General features: G+C 42.7%; 1 protein-coding gene across 12 annotated transcripts in view; it reads left to right on the top strand.

Annotated features, from left to right (window-relative positions):
- The first annotated feature begins 2,797 nt into the window (after window positions 1-2,797).
- The window catches only part of LOC144509366 (homeobox-containing protein 1-like), an 80,646-nt gene continuing 58,388 nt past the window's right edge, over window positions 2,798-25,055 (top strand). For 5 of the 12 annotated variants that reach the window (XM_078238089.1, XM_078238093.1, XM_078238088.1 and 2 more), the window contains exon 1: window positions 2,798-2,925. The gene's annotated coding sequence lies outside the window, so the exon portion shown is untranslated. The remainder of the gene's footprint in view (window positions 2,926-25,055) is intronic. The other 7 variants (XM_078238095.1, XM_078238091.1, XM_078238097.1 and 4 more) reach the window with 4 other exon arrangements.

Here is a 25,055-nt window from a genome sequence, read left to right as displayed (position 1 = left end):
AACAATCCCACCCAGGTCCTATCCCCGTAACGCCACATATATTTATATTTGCTAAGGGAATGTTGAGTTTAGATTGGCAACTGATTGTAAATGCTTGGTTGCTACCTTTGGGTAAAGACCAGATTGGAAAAAGGCAGAAAAATACTAGCTTTCTCACTTTTACTTTTATATCTTTTCAAGATGCTTCTTGCCTGTTGCTAATGATTCTTGTGATTTGCTTATATTTATAGTATCTGAGAGATGTGATCTGTGAGATGATCAGTGGCAGATGTGAGAAAACCAGAGACAGTAAGATTCTTCGATCAATCAGTTTGAAGAATGCTCACTGAGACACACCATCTAAACCAGGAAGTATAAACCACAAATTATAAATTAGATTGAAATACTGTAACATAAATTTAAAAAGGTTGGGAAAGAAAGATGGGATTAAGAGGGAAAAATAAAAGAAACAGGAAAAATCTAAAACTTTAAGTCAGGAATGAGATCCTGCACTTGCACGATACAATTTTCAGGGCCAGAGGTAGTTTGGCAGCAATTATTGCCAATCGTGCCATCACAAATTTATCTACTGTCTAAATGTACCAGTCCTAACTTTCCCTAAGTGGTGCAAAAGTACAGAAACTTTCAATGCTGAGTCTACCAGTGAGGTACTGTGTTAGTGCAGTCTGTGGAGATGCAGTGTAACACAGACCACGACTGGCAAATTTCCATGTTTAATTGTGTATGTGTGCACTCTGGAAATGGCTGTCTGATTGACTCCATAATAATGATGCATGCTCACCATTATTCTCAGTGCAAAGTCCAAGCCAATACATTACCAGTCAACCACCCACATGATAATAGAGAAGGAATCAAGACCAAGTATAGCATTCAAATGAAGCAAGGTTAGAATAGCTCAGGGCTTGTGGATGTCATTGATGCATAATTTAGTAGGCTTCTTCTTCTTCTTTGGCAGTCCCTCAGGGTCGAGGATGACTTGCTTCCTCTCCAGGGAGGTGGGTTCTGCCACGGCTGAATAGTCCAATCCGGGAGCTGCAGATTCCGCCACCGGTGGGACAGGTGGTGTTTGATGAAGTGGGTGGGTGGAGTGTTCTGGATTCTGCACTCTCTTTTCACTGTTTACCCTTGGCCTCCGTGTGCTGCACCCGGTGACACTCGAGGTGATTGGCACCTTCGCAGATGCTTCTTCTCCAGTTTGTGCATTCTAATGCATGCGTCAATGGGGATGTTGTGCTTATTTAGGGAGGCTTTCAGAGTGATATTATAGCGTTTCCTCTGCCCTCCTGGTGATCGCTTGCCATTGCGGAGCTCAGAGTAGGGCCCTTGTTTCAGGGGTCTTGTGTTGGGCATGCAGACATGGCCTGCCCATTGCAGCCGGTCGAGTGTGACCAGTGCATTGATACTGGGGACATTGGCTTCACATTTGGAATGAAAAGCATCAATGTAAACATATCACGATGTAATTACACCCTCCTGCCAGTGGCAGGGCTATAGTGTCTCCATGAGAGGGGAGAAAGCGACTACAGCAAGGATTCAATTTTTTTGATTTATTACTGTCACGTGTATTAGTATACAGTGAAAAGCATTGTTTTTTGCATGCTGTAGACAAAACATACCATTCATAGAGTACATAGGGGAGAATGATTTGATTTATTGTCACAAGTATTAGCATACAGTGAAAAGTATCATTTCTTGCGTGCTATACAAGCAAAACATACCATTCATAGAGTACATGGGGAGAAGGATTTATTGTCACATGTATTAGTATACAGTGAAAAGTATTGTTACTTGTGTGCTATACATAGAACATTACAGCGCAGTACAGGCCCTTCGGCCCTCGATGATGCGCCGACCAGTGAAACCAATCTAAAGCCCATCTAACCTACACTATTCCAATATCATCCATATGTTTATCCAATGACCATTTAAATGCCCTTACTGTTGGCGAGTCCACTACTGCTGCAGGCAGGGCATTTCACGCCCTTACCACTCTCTGAGTGAAGAACCTACCTCTGACATCTGTCCTATATCTATCACCCCTCAATTTAAAGCTATGTCCCCTCGTGCTAGCCATCACCATCCGAGGAAAAAGGCTCTCACTGTCCACCCTATCTAATCCTTTGATCATCTTGTATGCCTCTATTAAGTCACCTCTTTAACCTTCTTCTCTCTAACGAAAACAACCTCAAGTCCCTCAGCTTTTCCTCATAAGACCTTCCCACCATACCAGGCAACATCCTAGTAAATCTCCTCTGCACCCTTTCCAATGCATCCACATCCTTCCTATAATGCAGTGACCAGAACTGTACTCAATGACCAAACATACAGACAAAACATGCCATTCGTAGAGTACATAGGGGAGAAGGATTTGATTTGTCACATATATTAGTATAGTGAAAAGTATTGTTTCTTGCACAGGCAGTTCCCACAATAAAGTTGCGCCACCAAAATGTATAACTGATCTCTAATGTATTAATAGCTGTGTAAAAATGGGTCATATTTAATCCAGAGTGAGAGAGCCTCACTCCATGGGTGAGACATGGCACTTAGGTAAAAGTGGCATGTCAACATTCCAGCTGTGAGGCAAAAATAAATAAATTAAATCTCCAAACACTGGAGCACTTTTTTAAAAATGTGTGGTTGCAGCAAGGACTGTGTGTGTATTGTAGCAGTAATGAGGGACAAACCCACCTCTCCACAGGGGCACCTCCAAGTTGCCCTGCCTCCCGCCCCATCGCAATCAGTTCCGGGGGTGCTGTGTGTGTGTGTGGGGGGGGTCAGGGGAGGGGTGAGAGGTGAGGGGTCAGGGGTGAGAGCTCCTCACAGGCTGTCATGGCGAATGATGGAGCCCAGACTTTGGCTTCAGTGTAACTCGGAGCGGCGGCTCTGAAAGCGGCCCGGGCGGGGGATCGCCAGGACGAGCCGGTGAGTTATTTTGTGTGGGGAGGGGGCGGGGAGTTTTTTTTTTATTTGATATTTTGCTGCCGGGACGGCTGGATCTGTCCCCCCCCCCCCCTCTCGCCTCCCCCGCCTCTTCTCCCGGAGAGACCTCGGCCGCTCAGGAGATGAGAGCTTCTTATTGCTGAGAAACCCCCCCCCCCTTCCTCCACACACACATTGTTCGCTGTGTTTTGGTGGCGAGTTTTCAGGAGGACAACACTCCTTCCTGAACCCAAAGCCGCCGAGTTGTCCCCCCAGTTAAAAAAAAATTTCGACCGGTCTTTTGTTTAATGTTCGGATGTTTATTTTTTTTAAATCTCCTCCTCCCCCCCCTCAATTTGTGAACTGAACTGTAATAAAACAGTACAAATCAGCAGCTTGGAGATTCCTTCCCCCCCCCCCCCCCTGTGTATTGTTTACAATCATCTTCCCCCTCTTTATAAAAGAAAGATCTGCCCATTTGGATGGTGTTTTTTTTGTTTATCTCCCTCTCCTACTGTTCGCCATCAAGGATATCCGAACCAGTGCAAAGTTAAATATCTCTCTCATCTTGTAAAGGGGAGAGAGTCGAGGATTGTTTTTCTTCACCACCCCCCCCAGAATTTTCTTTTACAAGCCATTACATTTTCAGCGATTGGGCAGATTGCAAAATAATTTAGGTGCATCAAGTTCTGTTCCATGCATTTTTCATATGTATATATACATTGCAGTTGGCTCCGGCTAAAGGGCTAAGATGTTTACAGCAAAAATGGATGTTGGAACTCAAAATGAATGAGACTTGACTATAATACAAAATGTTTAATACAATAAATCCCCCCCCCCCCCACCCCACTGTGGAAATAGTTCCCTGAGACATGCGATTCTTCAGATCTTGTTTAATATTTGAGTTGCCTGGTTTGGTTAAGGTTTTGTCACCATGCTGTATATTACATAAACAATCTGCTGCATTAGACCATTTTCGTAAAAAATATCAGGAATGTTTATTCAAATTAGGTCCCAAATGTAAACAAAACACATTTAAAGGATTTGAATTTGTGTAGTCTAATATTACTGCATGTAAACAAGATTTCTTTCAGTGTTAGTTTACTTTGGGGTTATGGTGACATGGGTTGTGTCACTAGGCTGGTGATCAAGTGGCTGGACAAAAGATTCAAAAAGTAATTCAAATTTAAATTCAATATGCAATGATAAAGCTAACATCACTAAAGGTAGCTCTGAAGCTATTGTAAAACTCATCTGATTCACTCATATGTTTTAGGTAAGGAATCTGCCATCTTTACCCGGTCTGGCCTACATGTGACTCCAGACCCACAGTAAATATGGTTGACACTTAGATCTGAAATGGCCGAGCAATCATCTCAGTTGTGTTCAAGGAGTAGCTGAATCTTCCCTTAAAGGCAATGAGGGAAGGACATTAAAAGATGTTCTCAGCAATGCCTACATCCCATGAATGAATTTTTAAAAAACTGATGACCACCTTCAATGAAATCGTGGACGCTGGAATTTCTTATATAAAAGTGTTTATATTCTAATTTTACACAGTGTAATGTGAGATCATAAATCAACTTTATTGAGAAGGTACATTATTCAGTAATTTTTCCCTTCCAGTTTTGTATGGCTGCTAAAAATCTTTCATTCTTAAATAGGATGAAATTTGAGCAGAGATTTGACAAGCGTTTGTTGGAGCTCCAGCAAGTTGGACCAAGTTGTTAACTAAATTAAGTCCCACCCTGAGTACTCAAAATGAAGCTAGAGTTGCAAGCCAGTGAGACAGAAGAAACTTGAAACTGTGTATATTTGACCAGGAATTCTGCTTAAGTGAGCAATCCAAAAATAATTGAAAAGGTTGGTGCTGGGAGTGAAACCTGACTGTGCCATTGGTTGACTGAGAGGTGATGTGGATTCTGGTTGGATAGAAGAGACTAGCAATGAGCTGCCAGAACTTCGTTCTGAATTACAGCAAGCGAGAGGGACTTATGGAAGACAAAATGTGTGTGGCACCTAAGTCCATTACCTTCGCTGAAGAGTTTGCTTATGATAATTCACTAACTGAAAATTAGGAACTAACTGCTCTGAAAGTGGTCAGCCAGCCCATTGGAGTGAGTCACTTTCTAAATGCAAGAACGGAAAGTTGACTGATGAATCCTTCTCCGTAAGACTTGCATTTCCTGGAGCATGCTACAAAGCCACATAGAGAAGTCTGGGTCAGGTCATTGGAGTGGCCTAGTCACAGGACACAATTTGTGTCAAGGAGAGAGAGAAGTCAAGTAAAAGGTGATGTACAAGAATATATTATCATTGATCAACAACTTAAGGGTATCTTCTGTAACTTCTTCATAAGTTTTAACTTTTGATTTTGAATGCAAGTACGTTAGTTTGAACAGAAACCCGGAAAATAAATTGTGCTGGTGTCATTTTCCAGAGTGATGTTTATAGTCATATCAGAAAAAAAACAGGAGAGCAGATTGTTATTCTGCAGGAAATATGGTGAAGATCAAATGTGTATATGTTTTGGGTGAATTGTTACTATTAGTTGATAAGAAAACTGGAAAGGCTCCAAAATTCACTCTCTAAACTTCTCTTCCATTCTCTTCGCCTCCAAGATGCTCCGTAATACCCACCTCTGGCCAAACTTTGGTAATATGGTCCATTTTTTCTGTGTACTGCTCAGTGTCCAATTTTGCCTGATGATCACTCCTGTGAAGTGTCCATGGACATTTTACTCAGTTAAAGGCAAGCTATAAATGCACATTATTGTTGTTTATATAGAAGCAGCTGTGTTTGATAGGCCAAAGACGGGTGGTGTATTTGGTTTAAATTGGGACTGAAAACAAAAGAGGTTAGTTTGTATGCATTGTTTCAGAGTACAGATAAGCTAAAAGGTGATTATATGATCTAATGTTCTGCTCCAATTTTATGTTTAACTTTTATTTGTAGTCACAAGGTCAAGATGATGAGAAATAAGTAAGCTAAGAAGAGGAGACTTAGGACCATAGTTTCTGCATGCAGGAAGTTCCTGCTTTATACTTTTTTTATTCATACATGGGATGTGGGCATCGCTGGCTGTGCCAGCATTTATTGCCCATTACTGAGGGCAGTTAAGAGTCAACCACGTTGCTGTGGGTCTGGAGTCACATATAGGCCAAACCAGATAAGAATGGCAGATTTTCTTCCCTAAGGCCCTAGCTAGCTTGCTAGCTCCTTTCAAAGTTAGCAAGTGACAGGGGTTAGGAAAAAGGGGAAGGAGATACAGTTCATCTGTTCAGCTGTGGCTCAGTTGGTAGCACATGGCTCCAGGAGTTCAAGTCCCACTCAAGGACTTGAGCACAAAAATCAAGGCTGACATTCTAGTGCAGTACTGAAGAAGTGCTGCATTGTTGGAAGTACTATCTTTCAGATGACATAACCCAAGGACCTGCCTGTCCCTACAGGTGGATGTAAAAGATCCTGTTGTATTGAGAGCAGGGGAGTTGATCAACATCAAAAACAGATTACTGGGTCATTGTTAATTGCTGTTTGTGGCAGCTTGCTATGCACACATTTGACTTCCCTATTTTGTACATTACAACATTGACGATACTTTACAAGTGCTTTTTTGGCTGTATAATGCTTTGAGATGTCAGGTGGTCATGAAAAGCACTATGAAAGCAAGGATTTTTATTGTAGTTCAGAGAAGATGGTATATTTTCTGATACAGTAATGTTTGAAGGGATGAGCCACTTAAGTAGCTGCATTGGCGCAAGACATGAAAAGCTTTTTGGAAAGTTGACCTTGTTTTACGTTCTAAGACACCCAACCTGAGAGCAGTGTGGTATGAGCAATATAGACAGAGTTGTGGCTGCAGCTGAGGATTTACTGCAACTGGGGTGGCATGGTGGTACAGTGGTTGGCACTGCTGCCTCACAGCGCCAGGGACCCGGGTTCGATTCCCAGCTTGGGTCACTGTCTGGGTAGAGTTTGCACATTTTCCCTGTGTCTGCGTGTGTTTCCTCTGGGTGCTCCGGTTTCCTCCCACAGTCCAAAGATGTGCAGGTTAGGTGCATTGATCACACTAAATTCTCCCTCAGTGTATCCCTCAGGTGCTGGAGTGTGGCAACTAAGGGATTTTCACTGGGGATTTTCACAGTAACTTAATTGCAGTGTGAATGTAATCGTACTTGTGACTAATAAATAAATGAACTATAAACTGGCAATGGTGCTTATTAGCTCTGCTTCAGGGATGCCTACTGACCTGAATGATGCAAATAAGAGCAGAGTTCTCCCAGAGACCCAGCCATCATTCAGTCCTCAAGCAGCACCATTTTAAAAAAAGTTTTCTGATCCTTATCTCATTACTGTTTGTGGGCCCTTTTTGTATGCAAATTTGCTGTCTTGTTTCTTCACAATAAGTGCATTTCAAAAACACTTCATTGACAGTGAAGCAATTGGAATTTCTTGAAGTCAGGGGAAGATGCTGCATATATAAAAGTGCTTTCTATCTGGAGACTGTGAAGAGTTCCCTGTGGTTCTTGCAAACTGACATGTCTGGATATATAGATATGGTTTGTGATATTATGTCAGGAATGGCCAGTCAAGTATTGTTGACTTTTGATCTCCCTAATATGCCTTTTCCAATAGCGTCTGAAATACTGTGATTGGAATGCTTTTACAGAACCAAGAGCATTCAGGTTAATTAAAGATTCACGGGTTGCGTTCATGACATTAGGTCTACAATCATGCCCTCTCTTTGGGTATACAGAGCTCTCTAATAAAGGAAAGTCTTTGCACCTCTCTGTGTAAATGCAAGTGTCAAGGTACTAATCGAAAGGAAAGTCTTTGCACCTCTCTGTGTAAATGCAAGTGTCAAGGTACTAATCGGTGAGTGTAGAATGCTGGTAATGCAGCCTAACCTGCCTGGCTTATTTCCATTGCCTTTCCTTTTATTCCTGAAAAAAACATAAGCATAAGTATAGGATGATTCCCACTGTAACAATTCTCTGATTCACTGAAACCCATTGTACCACTATTAGCATTGCAAAACAACCACACCAGTTGCCACAAAGACTTCTGACAAACTAATAGCAAGGAAGAGGGCTTTTTTGAAAATGTTGCTGAAATATTCAAGCCGGGCTCTTAAATCTACTTCTGTGCCCACAAGCCTAGATGCCAATTTAAATAGCAGGCATTTCTGAATGTCAGAGAATTGCTCAGACTGTTGAATTACATAATTGACAGGAAATTCATTTCTGAAATGAGGTTTCCATTAAAAATATGACAAACATATTTAGGGAAAATGGTGGTGCAGTTAGTTTCACTGGACTAGTAATCTAGAGAGCATTGCACCTCTCTGTGTAAATGCAAGTGTCAAGGTACTAATCGGTGAGCTGGGTTCAAATCCCACTTCAGCAGATAGTGAAATTTGAATTTAGTAAAAAATTGGAATTAAAATTCTAATGATGAAGCCATTGTCAATTGTCATAAAAACCCAACTGGTTCACTAACATTCTTTAGGGAAGGAAATCTGCCATTCTTACCTGGTCTGATCTATATGTAACTCCGGATCCACTGCAATGTGGTTGACTCTTTAAATGTCCTCTGAAATGGCCTAGCAAGCCACACAGTTCAGGGCCAATCAGGAATGGGTAATAAATGGTGGCCTAGCCAGTGACGCCCACATCCAAAATAAAATGATTGGAATAGCACAGAAATGCTCAAAGATCCTGAATAGCTTTAACTCTTTTTTTCAATCAGTTACACCCAAAAATTGAAATAACCAATTGGTGAGATTATATCGGTATGGCAACCAGATGTTTTCTAACTGTTAGTACTTCTTGGAACCTCTTGTATGTTATTAACAATTAAATACAGATGGTGGCATTAAATGTCTTGCTTGAGAATGCTTTGTTTTGGTTTTTCTGCATTTCTTCTCTGCTTTTTAATAGTTAATATTTCTACCACAGCAGAAGCAGCTTAGGTGCTTACAGGGTAAACAATTGAAGTGTTGTGCTTCTTTTTTTTCATGCCTTTCCCAGGACATTTCAAAGCTATAGGGAATCAGAATAGGGATGGGCTGTGGGGAATGGATGGAGAGGAATAGGAAATATTCGATCATGGCGATCCAGCCGTCCTGACCGGGCAGGCTTGATGGATCAAATGGTCTTTTACTTCCCTCACTTTTGTAAGTCATCAGAACCCCAAGATCGACCATCCAGATAATTCTGGTTTCGTACCATATACAATTTGGATTTGCGCTCATATTTTCCGATCTAGGTTACACCACAGATTTGCATATTTCACAACTATTACAAACTTGTGGTATATGTTTTTCTTTCCATCTGTTCCCACAGCTAAATTTAATGGTTCAGATTTGTAACTTCTGGGTATGATCAGGTATGGTTTACAAAACAATAAAGTGGGACTCTAATTGTGATAGCAGATAATAGAGCACAACCTGTGATAGCATAAAAGGCCAGTTTGTGCAAAAATACAATATTTTAGTTTTTGATTATATTGTGTATAAATTGTAAGAGTAATTTTGTTTGTTACTGCAGTAGATTTCAAAGTACACAGCATCATTTCTGAAAATGCAAGGCTAGAGTGCAGTATATGAAAAAATTGAGTTTAGCTAATAATGCATTAAATCAAAATGTCACAACCATATTTTAGGTAGGCCTTATCCCTTTGCAGATTGAAACTTGATCTTTTAACGTATTGTTGGGATAGTTATTAGTGGCCTTTTTGTTTATAGGTGACTGTAATGTGTTTTAATATATTGTATGTGAATTGCAAATTATTTAACACATATAGCCTATTTCCTTTATTCCATTTTGTTACTGTAGTCCGTAAAGTACAGATGCAATTTGATCCTTTATTAAAATCAAAATAGTGTTAGCTTTCCAATTGAAAGGTTGAAAATAAAGGCCCAGATTTTCCTATCTCAGAGACTGGACCTACTGCCTAATATGTGGTACAGCACCCCTCGGAAGTCCCAATGGAATGATTCTGTGGGAATTTCCCGACCTGACCTGACCTCATCAACCTACCCAGCTGCCACCCTACCCTCTTAAACACCCAACCCCTAACCCATTTACTTAACCGCTATACCCACCTGCTATCAACCCCTCACCCATCCTGCTCCCTTACCTGCTTACCTAACTGCCCAACCCAACTGCCACCCTACCCCCTTGCCCACCCTACCCACTTATTCACTTACCTTACTCATCCTACCCCCTTACCTTCTGCAGAAAATGCAGATGTATGGGATTGGGGGTGATCTAGGAAATTGGATCAGGAATTGGCTAGCGGATAGGAAACAGAGGGTGGTGGTTGATAGTAAATATTCATCATGGAGTGCGGTTACAAGTGGTGTACCTCAGGGATCTGTTTTGGGGCCACTGCTGTTTGTAATATTTATTAATGATCTGGATGAGGGTATAGTTGGGTGGATTAGCAAATTTGCTGATGACACCAAAGTCGGTGGTGTGGTAGACAGTGAGGAAGGGTGTCGTAGTTTGCAGGAAGACTTAGACAGGTTGCAAAGTTGGGCCAAGAGGTGGCGGATGGAGTTTAATGCGGAGAAGTGTGAGGTAATTCACTTTGGTAGGAATAACAGATGTGTTGAGTATAGGGCTAACGGGAGGACTTTGAATAGTGTGGAGGAGCAGAGGGATCTAGGTGTATGTGTGCATAGATCCCTGAAAGTTGGGAATCAAGTAGATAAGGTTGTTAAGAAGGCATATGGGGTCTTGGCGTTTATTGGTAGGGGGATTGAATTTAGGAGTCGTAGCGTTATGTTGCAACTGTACACAACTCTGGTGCGGCCGCACTTGGAGTACTGTGTGCAGTTCTGGTCCCCACATTACAGGAAGGATGTGGAGGCTTTGGAGAGGGTGCAGAGGAGGTTTACCAGGATGTTGCCTGGTATGGAGGGGAGATCCTATGAGGAGAGGCTGAGGGATTTGGGATTGTTTTCGCTGGAAAGGCGGCGGCTAAGAGGGGATCTTATTGAAACATATAAGATGATTAGAGGTTTAGATAGGGTGGATAGTGATAGCCTTTTTCCTCTGATGGAGAAATCCAGCACGAGGGGGCATGGCTTTAAATTGAGGGGGGGTAGTTATAGAACCGATGTCAGGGGTAGGTTCTTTACCCAGAGGGTGGTGAGGGATTGGAATGCCCTGCCAGCATCAGTTGTAAATGCGCCTAGTTTGGGGGCGTTTAAGAGATCCGTAGATAGGTTCATGGACGAAAAGAAATTGGTTTAGGTTGGAGGGTCACAGTTTTTTTTTTAACTGGTCGGTGCAACATCGTGGGCCGAAGGGCCTGTTCTGCGCTGTAATGTTCTATGTTCTATGTTTCTATGTTCTACCCACTTGCCTTCGCTTTGCAGCTTTTCAAAGCAGCTTTGGGATACTTAAAGTCTTTATTTAACAGAATATGGCAACTAGGGCCATAAAAAGGGGTTATAAAATCTTTACAGTGCAGAAAGGCCATTTGGCCCATCAAGTCTGCACCGAGAACAATCCCACCCAGAATCATATTTACCCTGCTGATCCCCTCAGGGGCAATTTAGCATGACCAATCAACTTAACCCGCACATCTTTGCAATGTGGGAGGAAACTGGAGCACCCGGAGGAAACCCATGCATACACAGGGAGAACGTGCCAACTCCACACACAGTCACCTGAGGCTGGAATTGAACCCATGATCAACATCCTGTGGGGGGTCACCATTGACCAGACATTTAACTGGACCACCCATATAAATAATATGGCTACAAGAGCAGATCAGAGGCTGGGAATTCTGCAGTGAGTAACTGACCTCCTGACTCCCCAAAGTCTCTACAAGGCACAAGTCGAGAGTGTGATGGAATATTCTCCACTTGCCTGTACGGGTGCAGCTCCAACAACACTCATGAAGCTCAACACTATCCAGGACAAAGCAACCCACTTTATTGACACACCATCCACTAATGCTTAGAGATAGGATGTATGCGCATTTAGAAAGGAATAAACTCATTAACGATAGTCAACATGGTTTTGTGAGAGGGAGGTCATGCCTCACTAACCTGGTGGTGTTTTTTGAAGAAGTGACCAAAATGGTTGACGAAGGAAGGGCCGTGGATGTTGTCTATATGGACTTTAGTAAAGCGTTTGACAAAGTCCCTCATGGTAGGCTAGTGAAAAAGGTTGGATCCAATGGGATAAAGGGGGAGGTGGCTAGATGGGTGGAGAACTGGCTTGGTCATAGAAGACAGAGGGTGGTAGTGGAAGGGTCTTTTTCCGGCTGGAGGCCTGTGACTAGTGGTGTACCGCAGGGCTCTGTATTGGGACCTCTGCTGTTTGTGATTTATATAAATGATCTGGAAGAAGGAGTAACTGGGGTGATCAGTAAGTTTGCGGACGACACAAAACTGGCAGGACTTGCAGATAGTGAGGAACATTGTCAGAGGCTACAGAAGGATATAGATAGGCTGGAAATTTGGGCAAGGAAATGGCAGATGGAGTTCAATCCTGATAAATGCGAAGTGATGCATTTTGGTAGGAATAATGTAGGGAGGAGCTACACGATAAATGGAAGAACCATAAAGGGTGTAGAGACGCAGAGGGACCTGGGTGTGCAAGTCCACAGATCTTTGAAGGTGACGTCACAGGTGGAGAAGGTGGTGAAGAAGGCATATGGCATGCTTGCCTTTATAGGACGGGGCATAGAGTATAAGAGTTGGGGTCTGATGTTGCAGATGTATAGAACGTTGGTTCGGCCGCATTTGGAATACTGCGTCCAGTTCTGGTCGCCACACTACCAGAAGGACGTGGAGGCTTTGGAGAGAGTACAGAGGAGGTTTACCAGGATGTTGCCTGGTATGGAGGGGCTTGGTTATGAGGAGAGATTGGGGAAACTGGGGTTGTTCTCCTTGGAAAGACGGAGGATGAGGGGAGACTTAATAGAGGTGTATAAAATTATGAAAGGCATAGATAGGGTGAACGGTGGGAAGCTTTTCCCCGGGTCGGTGGTGACGTTCACGAGGGGTCATAGGTTCAAGGTGAAGGGGGGGAGGTTTAACACAGATATCAGAAGGACATATTTTACACAGAGGGTCGTGGGGGCCTGGAATGTGTTGCCGGGCAAGGTGGTGGAGGCGGACACACTGGGAACGTTTAAGACTTATCTAAACAGCTATATGAACGGAGTGGGAACGGAGGGATACAAAAGAGTGGTCTAGTTTGGACCAGGGAGCGGCGCGGGCTAATTGTTCCTTGTTTCTCGTTTCAAGGCTTCATTCTATGATCATCTTGCTGATGCCAGTACAGAGCGAGACTGCGGATAGTTGGGAACCTGTCTCGGGGGCAGGGAATTCATATGGTGTTCGTGGAAGTGGAAATGAATAGGGTTGGGAAGCATTTTCCGATCAGGGCCATTGTGATCTCCTGGACTCGTTTCGATCGCCTCAGGGGGTCGGAGAGGAATTTCCCAGATTTTTTTTTCCCCATATTGGCCCTGGGGTTTTCACTCTGGGTTTTCGCCTCTCCCTGGAGATCACATGGTCTGGAATGGGGGGGTGGGGGTGAGTTAATAGGTTGTGATGAACAAAGCATCGTAGCTGTGAGGGACAGCTCGGTGGATAGGATATTGGTATGTAGATAGGCTGGAAAATTGGGCGGGGATCCTGGATTCAGGATTCAATCCTGGACCGGGGAGCGGTGCGGGCTTGGAGGGCCGAAGGGCCTGTTCCTGTGCTGTATTGTTCTTTGTTCTTTGTACCTTAAACATTCACTTGCTCTACCATTGACATGCAGTGGCAGTAGTGTTTGGCTAAAGTTACACTGCAGCAACTCAATGCAGCTTCTTTGACTGCACTTTCCAAACCAATGACCTCTACCTTCCAAACAGGACAAGGACAGGAGATGCATAGAAAACAATCACCTGCAAGTTCCCCGTCAAGTCACACAACATCCTGACTTGGAATTATATCACCATTCTTTCATTGTCACTGAGTTAAAATCCTAGACGACACATGGACTGCAGCGGTTCAAGAATGCAACTGAACGCAACTTCCTCAAGGGCAATTGGGGATGCCCACATACCGTAAAATAATTTTTAAAAGTGTATGTCTTGCAGCATGTTTTTAACATATTAGCAGTGATTTTCCCTTTGCTTTCTCCATTGTCAATCAAAGGTTATGCTTTTTTGATATTAACATGTGGCATGTTATGGGATGAGGATATTAATATCAAAGTCATTTAAATAAAATTAGCAAATATAATTAATCCACATTTATTGCCTGGAATCATGCAATTTACAGCAATATTTTGCAGGTCAAATTCAGCAACTGAGTATATTTTTGTAAAAACTATAAATTAGTGACTTGGATCAAATTACTATTGTATGTTTTCCATATATACCTCAGTGTCTAACTTCGGCCCACAATTCTCTGAATTGCCCTTTCCTCACCCAAACCTACTTGTAATGATCAATATTTTTGCAGCATCTTTTGCAGCAATACTTTTCTCAGCATCTGGAAATTTTTAATATAGGTAAGAGCTAAGAATTACACATTTAGGTAAAGGAAAATAAAATGGGTAGCCGTGGAGGTAGTGTGGGGGAGGGATGGCACTTGAGGCCTAAATGAGTAGGAGGAGCATATAGTGAGCAAGGAACGAAAACAGAGGGCAGGTGAAGATGGATAAAATCTACCAATGTAGATTGGTAACATTGGCCAGAATTTTACCCAGCTTGAACAGGTGCGTGCTTGACCCAAGTCTGCACGGAATTGCGCAGAAAGACACCAGACACGTGTAATAAGTCTTTGGAGACGGAAGTCCCTTCAACAAATCCCTTTATTTACAAACTCTAACAGCAGTACACAGAGTGCATCAGTCAGTAGTCTATCTCCGGGGATGTCAGAGGAACTGATACTCCCAGTTAAGTGCAAGGCAAAGACTCCCTGATTGGCCCATCAATTGGGCCAATCCTTAATCAGGGAGTTCATACTCCAATAGGCCAACCTCAGTGCCCTGATTGAAGTTATTACAACACACACCCTGATGTGTGAAATTTCGGTTGAATGCGAGTTGGAAGCATGCCCACTGACAATTGAAAGGGTAATTAATTAAGCGCGTTAAGCATGCGAATGGCCCTAATTTTAAGAACATAAGAACTTGGAGCAGGAGTAGGCTTTCTGGCCCCTTGAGCCTGTCCCACCATTCAGTAAGATCATGGCTGATCTTTTCGTGGACTTAGCTCCAGTTACCCAACCGCTCACCATAACCCTTAATTCCTTTACTGTTCTAAGACCTGTCATAGCAGTTCTTCCCCAGATAATCTAGCATTGCAAGAAAGAGTCCAATTTCAGGTATGCTCCACAAATTGGATTGAAGCTGTAGCATGGCACAAAAAAGTAGAAGCAAATGGCAATCCAATGATAGTTGTCTCTTCCCAGAAGATTCAGGCCACAGTCTTTAATCTCTTTAGCGTGAGAAATTTTAAACATGTTATTATAGAAATGCAGGACAACAGCAGTTGAGGATTAATAAGATGAGGAATTCAGCAACATAAAAGTCTACTTTAATCAATGAAACATGAGAGAAAAAAAATGTTGGTTACTGACGTCCAATTAGCTTTCCTGAGGTAACTTTCTCTTGGCATTTTCATCAAAATTGACCAGAGGACATGACTAAAAATCGGAAAGGTCCTGCATCACTGGAACAAGAAGAACTGGGTTAATCCCCAAGATTCCTGTGTGAAAATTTCAGTGGAGGCAAAATGGTTCCCCATCAGCATAAAAAAAAAGCAATTCTTTCTTGACATCTTATGTTTGGCTGTAGACAAAATAGGATGTTGTTGGGAGGCAGTATCATGTTCAGGACCTCTACCACAGAATGAAATAAATAAAATCATTATCTGCAACATGAAGTATGAACGTTAGACCTTTTAACAACACAAACTTGCATTTATATAACACCGTCTACATAATAAGCCACTTCACAGGTGTGTTATGAGATAAAATTTGACCCAAGGCCACATATCATAAGCTTGGTAAAAGAGGTAGAGATTTAATAAATGTCTTAAAGGAGGAGAGAGAGAGAGAGACTGGGAAGTTTAAGGAGGGTATTTCAGAACTTAAAGTCATGAGACAGCTGAGGCCACAGGCCACCAATGGAGGTGCAAAGCAAATTGAAGATGCACAGGGCCAGAATTGGAGGAATGCAGAGTTGTCAGGGGCAGTAGGGCTGGAGGAGGTCACAAGGAAAGAGAGGGACAAAGCCAGAGAAGGATTTGAAGAATGAGAACTTTAAAAATTATGGGGCTGATGGATTGGGAATCAGTGCAGGTCAACAAGCGCAGGGGTGATAGGCCTTGGTTCAAGTCCGGATATGGACTGAAGAGTTTTGGATGAGTTCAAATTTATGGAAGGTGTAAGATGTGAGGCTGGCCAGGAGAGCTTTGGAATAGTTAAGTAGAGGTAACAAAAGCATGGCTGAGAGTTTCAGCAGAGATGGGTTGAGTTAGGGGGGAAGAGACAAGCAATACGATGAACCAAAAGCAGGATGTTTTGGTGATGATGAGGATAATATGAGCAGACCAGGGTAGAATAGGATGTCAAGGTTGTTAATAGTTTAGTACAGCATCAGACAAATAACTGATCTAAAATAAAAACAAAATACTGCGGAAGCTGGAATCTGAAACAGAAAATGCTGGAAAATCTCAGCAAGTCTAACAGCATCTGTGGAGAGAGAATAGAGCCAATGTTTTGAGTCAGGATGACCCTTCGTCACAGCTGATCGAGTTACTGCAGATAAACCCTTCCTTGCGTACAGATGATTTTGGGAACTAAATTCTAGTAAAATTACATGTATTTCAATAGGTACATAAGAAGCTCAGTTTGAAATTGTAAGTTTACCATGATATGAATATGTATGTTATTATCTGGAATGTCTTCCAAACCTTAATTTTCAATCTTAACCCTTGCAGAACACTTCTGTGCCGATTCACTACGATGGAAACAAAAAAGATTGTTTTTGTGGTTTATTTTGGGTTACAAGTTTCACAAAACTGCAAACTGATTGATAGCAATGGTGAATTGGTGTCTAGATACTGATGAAGCACGGTGCTTTGTGGTTTGAGGTTTTCTGGCTTTTAAGTAGTTGCACAGCACTTTACAATGGAATTATATTTTAAAAATGTAAAAACAGAATACTCAGCAAATGTTTAACTTACACTTCCAACAGCTGTTAAAAACACCAGCAACATTACAATATCACAGGAAAATAGGAAATCCATGAGTTACTAGTTACAATATTGTACTGAATAAATTTGGAAAGAACTGATATCACAGTTTGCTGTGGAACCCTTTCATCAAAGCCATATTTCATTGGGTGACTGTTAATAGATTGTACATGTACTGTTCAGCAAAATACCAAAGCAGTTTCATTCTTGGTTTCATGAAAATAGCTAAGGACTACATTGGAAATGTTGCACAAAGTACAGCTGATGCTTAACCATGATCTGTAAACATCACCTGTGGCATGCAACACACCGTAACAAACTTCCAACATTTGGCCCATCTGTGAGTGTCCCTCGTGATTAGCTGCTATAACTGCAGTTTACTTCATGAAGATGGAGTATAAAAGCAGGGAGGTCATGCTGCAACTGTACAGGGTACTGGTGAGGCCGCACCTAGAGTACTGTGTACAATTTTGGTCCCCTTATTTAAGGATATATTAGCATTGGAGGGGGTACAGAGAAGGTTCACCAGGTTGATTCCGGAGATGAGGGGGTTAGCTTATGAGGAGAGATTGAGTAGACTGGGCCTGCACTCATTGGAGTTTAGAAGGTTGAGGGGAGATCTTATAGAGACATATAAGATAATGAAGGGGCTAGACAGGGTAGAAGCAGCGAGGTTATTTCCACTTACAATGGAAACAAGAACTAGGGGGCATAGCCTCAAAATACGGGGGAGTCAATTTAGAATAGAGTTGAGGAGGAACTTCTTCTCCCAGAGGGTAGTGAAACTTTGGAATTCTCTGCCCAATGAAGCAGTAGAGGCTACCTCGTTAAATGTGTTTAGGTCACAGATAGATAGATTTTTAACTATTAAGGGTTATGGGGAGCAGGCAGGTAAGTGGAACTGAACCCACTATCAGATCAGCCATGATCTTATTGAATGGCGGAGCAGGTTTGAGGGGCTAGATGGCCTACTCCTGCTCCTATTTCTTATGTTCTTATAAGAGCAAGTGGTCTATCTTGGGGCCAGTTGAAGGATATAGAAGGCAATGGAAAGAATGACATTGTTTTAATTCACTTATCGGCTATTTCTTTTGGATTGGTCTTTCTGCAATGGAGTAAGAATGAGGATGCTAAAAAATGATCACTAACAATAAGTTTATTTATCCGTAAACCTTTGATTCCGAGAAATACAAGTTGGCCATCAATCTCCCTCATTACACTTACTCTAACTGCGATGCAGTTCCATGGGTATGAGCAACCATCTGGTGCTTTGACCAAATAGCCAGTTTTCATGAATATGATCGCAAGCTATTCAATCATGGAGGATACCATAGTGGAGGCCAATAATGTCCTCACCAAGTATCCAGATAGTGCACTTTGCAGCAAATCTCACTGGATAGTGACCTGGAGTGGGAACCATACAATCTTAGGATGGTACAGCACAGAATCCCATGCCAGTGTTTGTTGGGTTTTGTCACCATGCAGCCCAGAAGTGCATTTGTATTTTTGCCTGCAAGCAGTTGAGCTGATTTTATCACGCCTTGTTTGATCTGGTTGAAGTAGGGCACACTAATAGGAACACCTTTCCTAAAAGTATACAACTAAAGCGAACAGAATAGTTAATACTAAAACTTTCAGTTTACTCAATTCAAAGGCTATCTCTTAGATCTGATATCGTAAGGCAACCGCTTGTTAAATAAATAAACTCTGTGATAAAAGGGGATAGTGACGTGGTGGTGGCAAATGTTACTAAACTAGTAATCCAGCGGCTTGACGAATGCTCTGGGGACACGTGTTCAAATCCCATTATGGCAGCTGGTGTAATTTAAATTCAATTAATAAATAAATCTGGAATTAAAAGCTAGTCTCAGTAATGGAGGGAATTAAACTATTTGATTGTTGTAAAACCCATCTCATTCACTGGTGTCCTTTACAGAAGGAAATCTGTTGTCCTCATCTGGCCTGGTCATACCCTCAGCAACCTGGTTGATTCTTAACTGCTCTCTCCCACTCAGTTGTACCAAACGGCCAAAGAAAAGTGGAAAAGGAATCCTCTGGGTGTTTCTACACTAGATGGACTGCAATGGTTCAAGAAGATGGTTTACCACCATCTCCAGACTAATTGGGATGGGCAACAAATGCTGGCCTTGCCAGCGACACTCACTGAAAGAATAGAGAAAATATTCCACCTTACATCACAAATGGGATTTGAAACTTATTTTCAGGAAAGATTTAGTCAGTATCTTGAATGAATCAGAATCATTATTTTAATTTTATGAATATTATAATAATTTATAAATAATTAAATATTTCAGGCAGCATTTAAAAATACTATAGCATAGCTGGTTTAATTGGCTCTTCCAATTATTATTTAATAATTAAATATACAGCTATATTATTATAACAAATGATCATTCCTAATCGAAAACAAAAGGTCATTTATATATTGGATCAAAGAACCTTCTGAAAATTTAAGATTAAATGTGTTTTCAAAAACAGGATTGTCTCTGAAAACATTTTACATTCTGAGGGGCCAATGGTTGGTGTCGCCTCTCCACGCACATTATGGCCATTTTATTCTACCATCATCTAAGAAATTGCTTGCTCAGTCGTGACAGTTTTCTGGGATTAAAAGCGAGAATAGAATTTAATACGATACTGTAAATGTGTTGAGACTGAGGTTTATAAATGAGATTTTTCTAATGCACGATCTCTACTGTGCAGTTGCCTCGACAGAGAACTAAGTTCAGAGATGAGGGAATTTTAAGGATTGATTTCTCTCCAAAATTTAGTTAAATTTTGCATTTAGCTAAACACTAATCTTGTGGTTTATTCCACAGTGTGAATGATAAACAAATTGCTTGCAAGTAGCAGTTGCACATTTAGTTAATTAGGCAACTGGTTAGAGCTGGTAATTACTGTCAGCAGAGACTGATAGTGTCCTAGGCTAAACCATCTTGGAGTTGTTTCAGTTGATTGGGATGGCAGCTCTGAGAGGAAGGTTGTCATCCTCAATTGGATGACAACCTGACCACAACCTCTTAATTAGCCATCACCGTAAAATCACCTCAGTGGTCTTGCTTCTACTCACTCAGTCTTGGGACCCTCTTTCAGCCCGGCTGTGAAACTTCTTTCCTTGACATAAAATTCAGCAATATTACTCCAGGGTGGTATTTTATGCTCTGGTGAGTTTGGAGGTGGGGAGGTTATTTAGTTGGTGTAATGGTGGAAGGAGGTGGGGTGTGTGGATTTGCCACCTTCCCTCCTCCACCTCAGCTAAGTCCAAGGTGGGCAGGCCGTGGATGACCTTCCTGCATCACGGCCAGTTGAGGCCCCTACGGGGCAATTAATGCCTAATTAAGGATCTCTTCCTACTGCCGCTGGGCGGAAATGCCATTGTTCGAAGGCATTCTGTGCTTGATCAGGAATGGGGATCTACGGAGGGTTACCCTGGCGACCTTGCTTCCAACTGCCCTGCACACCCACCCCCATGACCCCACTCCCAGAACTCCTCTCGCCATCAGGTATTCTGCAATCCTGCACCACTGGTGGGGGTCGTTCTGGCAACAACCATTGCCCCACCAGTGGTGCTGTGAGCAAAAGAGCTACCAGCCTCTGATTGGGCAGCAGCTTTCAGTGGGTTCCCACCCCTGGCTCTGATCTCTTGGAAGATCTGCTGATGACCCCTCAACTGTCTGATTGGCAGGTACTACCGATGGAACATCCTAGTGGGTTTCTCACCAACTCTCCAGCTGGCAGTTGAGTCCCTGGTTGCCTCCATAAAATTCCCCCTTGGTAATACTATTAGGGATCTGGAGCAAAGGCTGATAAATTGAGTCGATGTACACATCAGCCATGATCTAGTTGTGAACTGTGGAATGTGCTTGAAGGGCTTCCCTATTTTCCCAAGATTCAGTGTTGTTTCTCCTTCTTTTGTTCAAGTGAATAAACTGTAAAGGAGTGCTACTAGGGGTGGGAAATCCGGATGTAATTGGCACAAGCGAAAAGGGCCACCTGGTGACTCTACCACACAATTGAAATCAGGAACACAGCATGAGGAATTGTGGGCACAGACCCTCATCTCATCGTTATTCTTGAATACAAATTGTTTGAACATTCCGGCCAGTAGCCTTCAAGTAAAACACTGGTCTAAGTTCAGGCCTTTGGCACAATTCAATGGCCGACACTGTGGTATATTTTACCTTCCCCAATATCTGTTGTTTTATACAATACACAAATTTCCCTTTTAAATGGTTAATATTACAGTTCAGTAACTTAGGCTTATTTACACTATTGAGAGTTACAGCTGCGGTCACCAGTAACATAATCACAGGAGGCAGAATATCTGCAAATGATAGAACAAGCCATTCATAAAATGAGATATTATGATTTTTCTTGGCGTTAATTATGCAGAAAATATCATCTTAGCATTTTTAATTAATAGTTGCGCAACTCTATTACATAGAAACTAGAAGCAAGAGTAGACCATTCAGCCCTTCAAGCTTGCTCTGCCATTCATTTTGATCATGGTTGATCATTATATTGAATATCCTGATCTCTCCCCTTCCCCCCCCCCCCCATATGCCTAGATCCCTTTAGCCCCAGAGCAGCACAATGGTTAGCATTGCTGCCTCACGGCACCAGGGACCTGAGTTCAATTCCTGGCTTGGGTCACTGCCTGTGTGGAGTTTACACATTCTCCCCATGTCTGCGTGGGTTTCCTCCGGGTCCTCTGGTTTCCTCCCACCATCCAAAAGATGTGCTGGTTAGGTGCATTGGCCATGCTAAATTCTCCCTCAGTGTACCTGAACAGGTGCCGGAGTGTGACGACTAGGGCATTTTCACAGTAACTCTTTTGTAGTGTTAATGTAAGCCTACTTCTGATAAATAAACTTAAACTGAAAACTATATCTAATTTCTTCTTGAAATCAGACAACATTTTGGCCTCAACTGCATTCTGTGGTGGTGAATTCCACACATTCACCACTCTCTGGCTGAAGAAATTTCTCCTCACCTCAGTTCTAAAAGATTTACCCCTTATCCTCGAACTATGACCCCTAGTTCTGGACTCCCCCCACCATTGGAACATTCTTTCTGAATCTATCCTGTCTAACCCTGTTAGAATTTTATAGTTCCGATGAAATCATCTCTCTTCTAAACTCCAGTGAGTATAATCCTCACCGACTTTTCTCATATGACAGACTTGCCATCCCAGGAATCAACCTAGTAAACCTATGATGTACTCTCTCTATAGCAAGGACATCCTTCCTCAGATATTCTGTTATAGGATAAATACATGACATTTAAACATTGACTGTAGGAGCTTCTGAGAGAAACTGACAATTGAATGGAAAAACATTGGTAAAAGTAGCATTTTCTCTACAAAACTACTGTTCCCTTAGTTTAGAGGGACTTTCTAGTGTTTTCAGTGAAATCTGGAACATTCTATATTTAGGATAAGGATTTTTTTTTTGCTTTATTGGACATTAAAAGGCTTATGTAAAGGTTGGGCAGGTGGCTATGATTAAACTAGTAATTTTATAGTTCCTTTCCTTGAGTCTTTTGTTCCCTCAAAAACAGAGTGGTTTTTTTTGCTGTTTTGCATTACATTTTATTTTGTAGTGAATTCCAGTAACAAAACATTGTGGAACCACACAGATTAAAATTGCTCTTTGAAGCTTTTTCTACTGTAATTCAGTGGTGGCTAAATGAGTTTGGAATGAGGTCAGGTTGCTGTCTTTAAGAGTCGTGTCTCAGTTTTACAGTTTACTTTGTACAGACGGTCAAATGGAAAATTAATCTTCAATATAATCTCAGTTTCATTCCATCACTCTTAGCCTAAAAAAAAAAGCAAACCAAACTCTTGGGTTTACTTCTAATGGGATAGAATTGGAAAGTAGAGAAGTTATATGTCGTACTTTTATTAGGCAACAGTGGTGTACTCTGTACAGTTCTGGTTGCAATCTTATTATAAAAAGGACAAAGAAGCACCAGAGAGGGCGCAAAGATTTTGCAAGGCTGATTTTGCAAAGGTTTTACCCAATCAGGAAAGGATGCACTGGCTGGATCTCCTTTCTCTTGAAAAGAGAAGGATGAGGCATGATCCGGGAGTAGAGGTCTTTTAAAATTGTGGAAGGATTGATAGAGTAGACACAGAAAAGTGTTTCAACTTGTGGAAAAGAACAAAGCTGGGAGGTCATCAATTTGGGTTCGTCACCAAGAAATGGGGAATTCAGAAGAAACTTCTTTACTTAGAAAGTGGTGAGAACGTGGAACTCGCAGGAAACGGGTAAGGTCAATAAAAAAAGTAATTTAAGTGGAAACTAGATAAGTATAAGAGTGAAAAGGGTTAAACTAAGCATTATATGAACCAGAAGATGAGGAAGCTTGAATGGAGCATAGACAGACTTTTTAGGTCAGAAACTTTGGGCGCAATTCTCCCAAAAGCGCTGAATTGGCGGGAAAACTGTTCTGGATCCTGACTGTTTTGTCAGTTCAACTCCTCACCCGAATCTCCGCACTCTGTGCACTGCAGAGGTCCCAATCGTGAATCTCATTAAAAACCCGTGGAGGGGGGCCTATTCACGTCGGAGTCTGACAGTTCTGGAACTCTGCGCATGCGCAGTGACCCTGATCTGTCAAACTCCCCATTTGCTGGCCAGCCCAGGACCCTCCACGGTGCTGTCCCTCCAGCAACACCCCCCTACCCCCCAGCAACGGCCCGATCGTGGACCCACAACCATTCCCAGGCCAGCCCTGACTCCCCCCCCCCACCCCCAACCCAATGTCCAGCTCACCCCCTCCCAAGCAGTGGCGATCCCCTCACCCTGGCAGACCCCCCCCCCCCCCCCCGACCCCAGTCCACCCCAATCGCTGCCCTCCCTCCATCCCAGACCGATCCTGTTTGTAGAGTGGCAGCGGGACCCCTCACCGATCACCCCTAGGCCTCGCCCCTCCCTTGGCACTGCCCAATGCCCGGTTGGCAGTGCCAAGATGCCCCCTGGGCATGGGCACTTTGCCCTTTGGGCAGTGACAGGGCACAGGCTGGCACTGCCAGGGTGCCCATGCCCAGGGGGCACCCCCCCCCCCGGGGGTCCCGATTGCCCCCCGTTCATTCCGGCAGGGTCTCCCACTGGTTCCCCGAACGTGGGGAGCTACTCTAAACCCCGCTGGAGTGATGGAATGAAACTGGCAGGGTGGGAGATTCAATCGGGACTGGTAAGTTCCTGATAATTAGATTTAAACGACATTTAAAACATATTTTAAAAAGATTCAAATTACTTACCTGCTTTCCCGCCGGTTTCCAGCGTGGTCTGACCTGTGACTCTTCACCGGCTCTGGGAGATGCGTTCCCGGCACATGCACAAATCCCGGAACAAGGCCAGCGACGCACATCTCCCACCCCGACCCACCAGAAAAGTTGCAGGTTGGGATGGGAGAATCTCGGCCCTTGTTTCTGTGCTGTATGTTCAGTGTATACTCGGGAAACACCTTCATGTGTTAATATTTACTTGTTGGTCCCAAACACGTAGCCAATTCTGAAACATCCTAAGTTTAATCTTATCGTGATGAATGTTTGTTCTTAATGCACAATAGATGACGCATTCCACGTATGATGAATGCAGGTTGCTGGTTTTGAAAATACCCCAAAAAAAGGCATGAGATGGCAGCGAATTGCTGAACGTCATGTTGTTACCTGACCTGACTTGATTTCCTCATGAAAGTTTAATGACCCACTGAGAGTGTGGTAATCACAAACATCTTTACATTGAGTGGTTGGCCGAGTGGCTGGCTCAGTGCTGGAAGCCTAGATTTTGTCATCTCTAGGTGCTGGAACTCTGAAAGTAAGCAGTGAATCTTGTGGTGGCTACATGCAACTCAAAGCCGTTTATGACATTGTAAATGACTCA

This window comes from Mustelus asterias, chromosome 21 (assembly GCF_964213995.1).
Source record: "Mustelus asterias chromosome 21, sMusAst1.hap1.1, whole genome shotgun sequence".
NCBI classification, from domain to species: Eukaryota; Metazoa; Chordata; class Chondrichthyes; order Carcharhiniformes; family Triakidae; genus Mustelus; species Mustelus asterias.
This window is presented reverse-complemented; position numbering and strand designations above follow the sequence as displayed.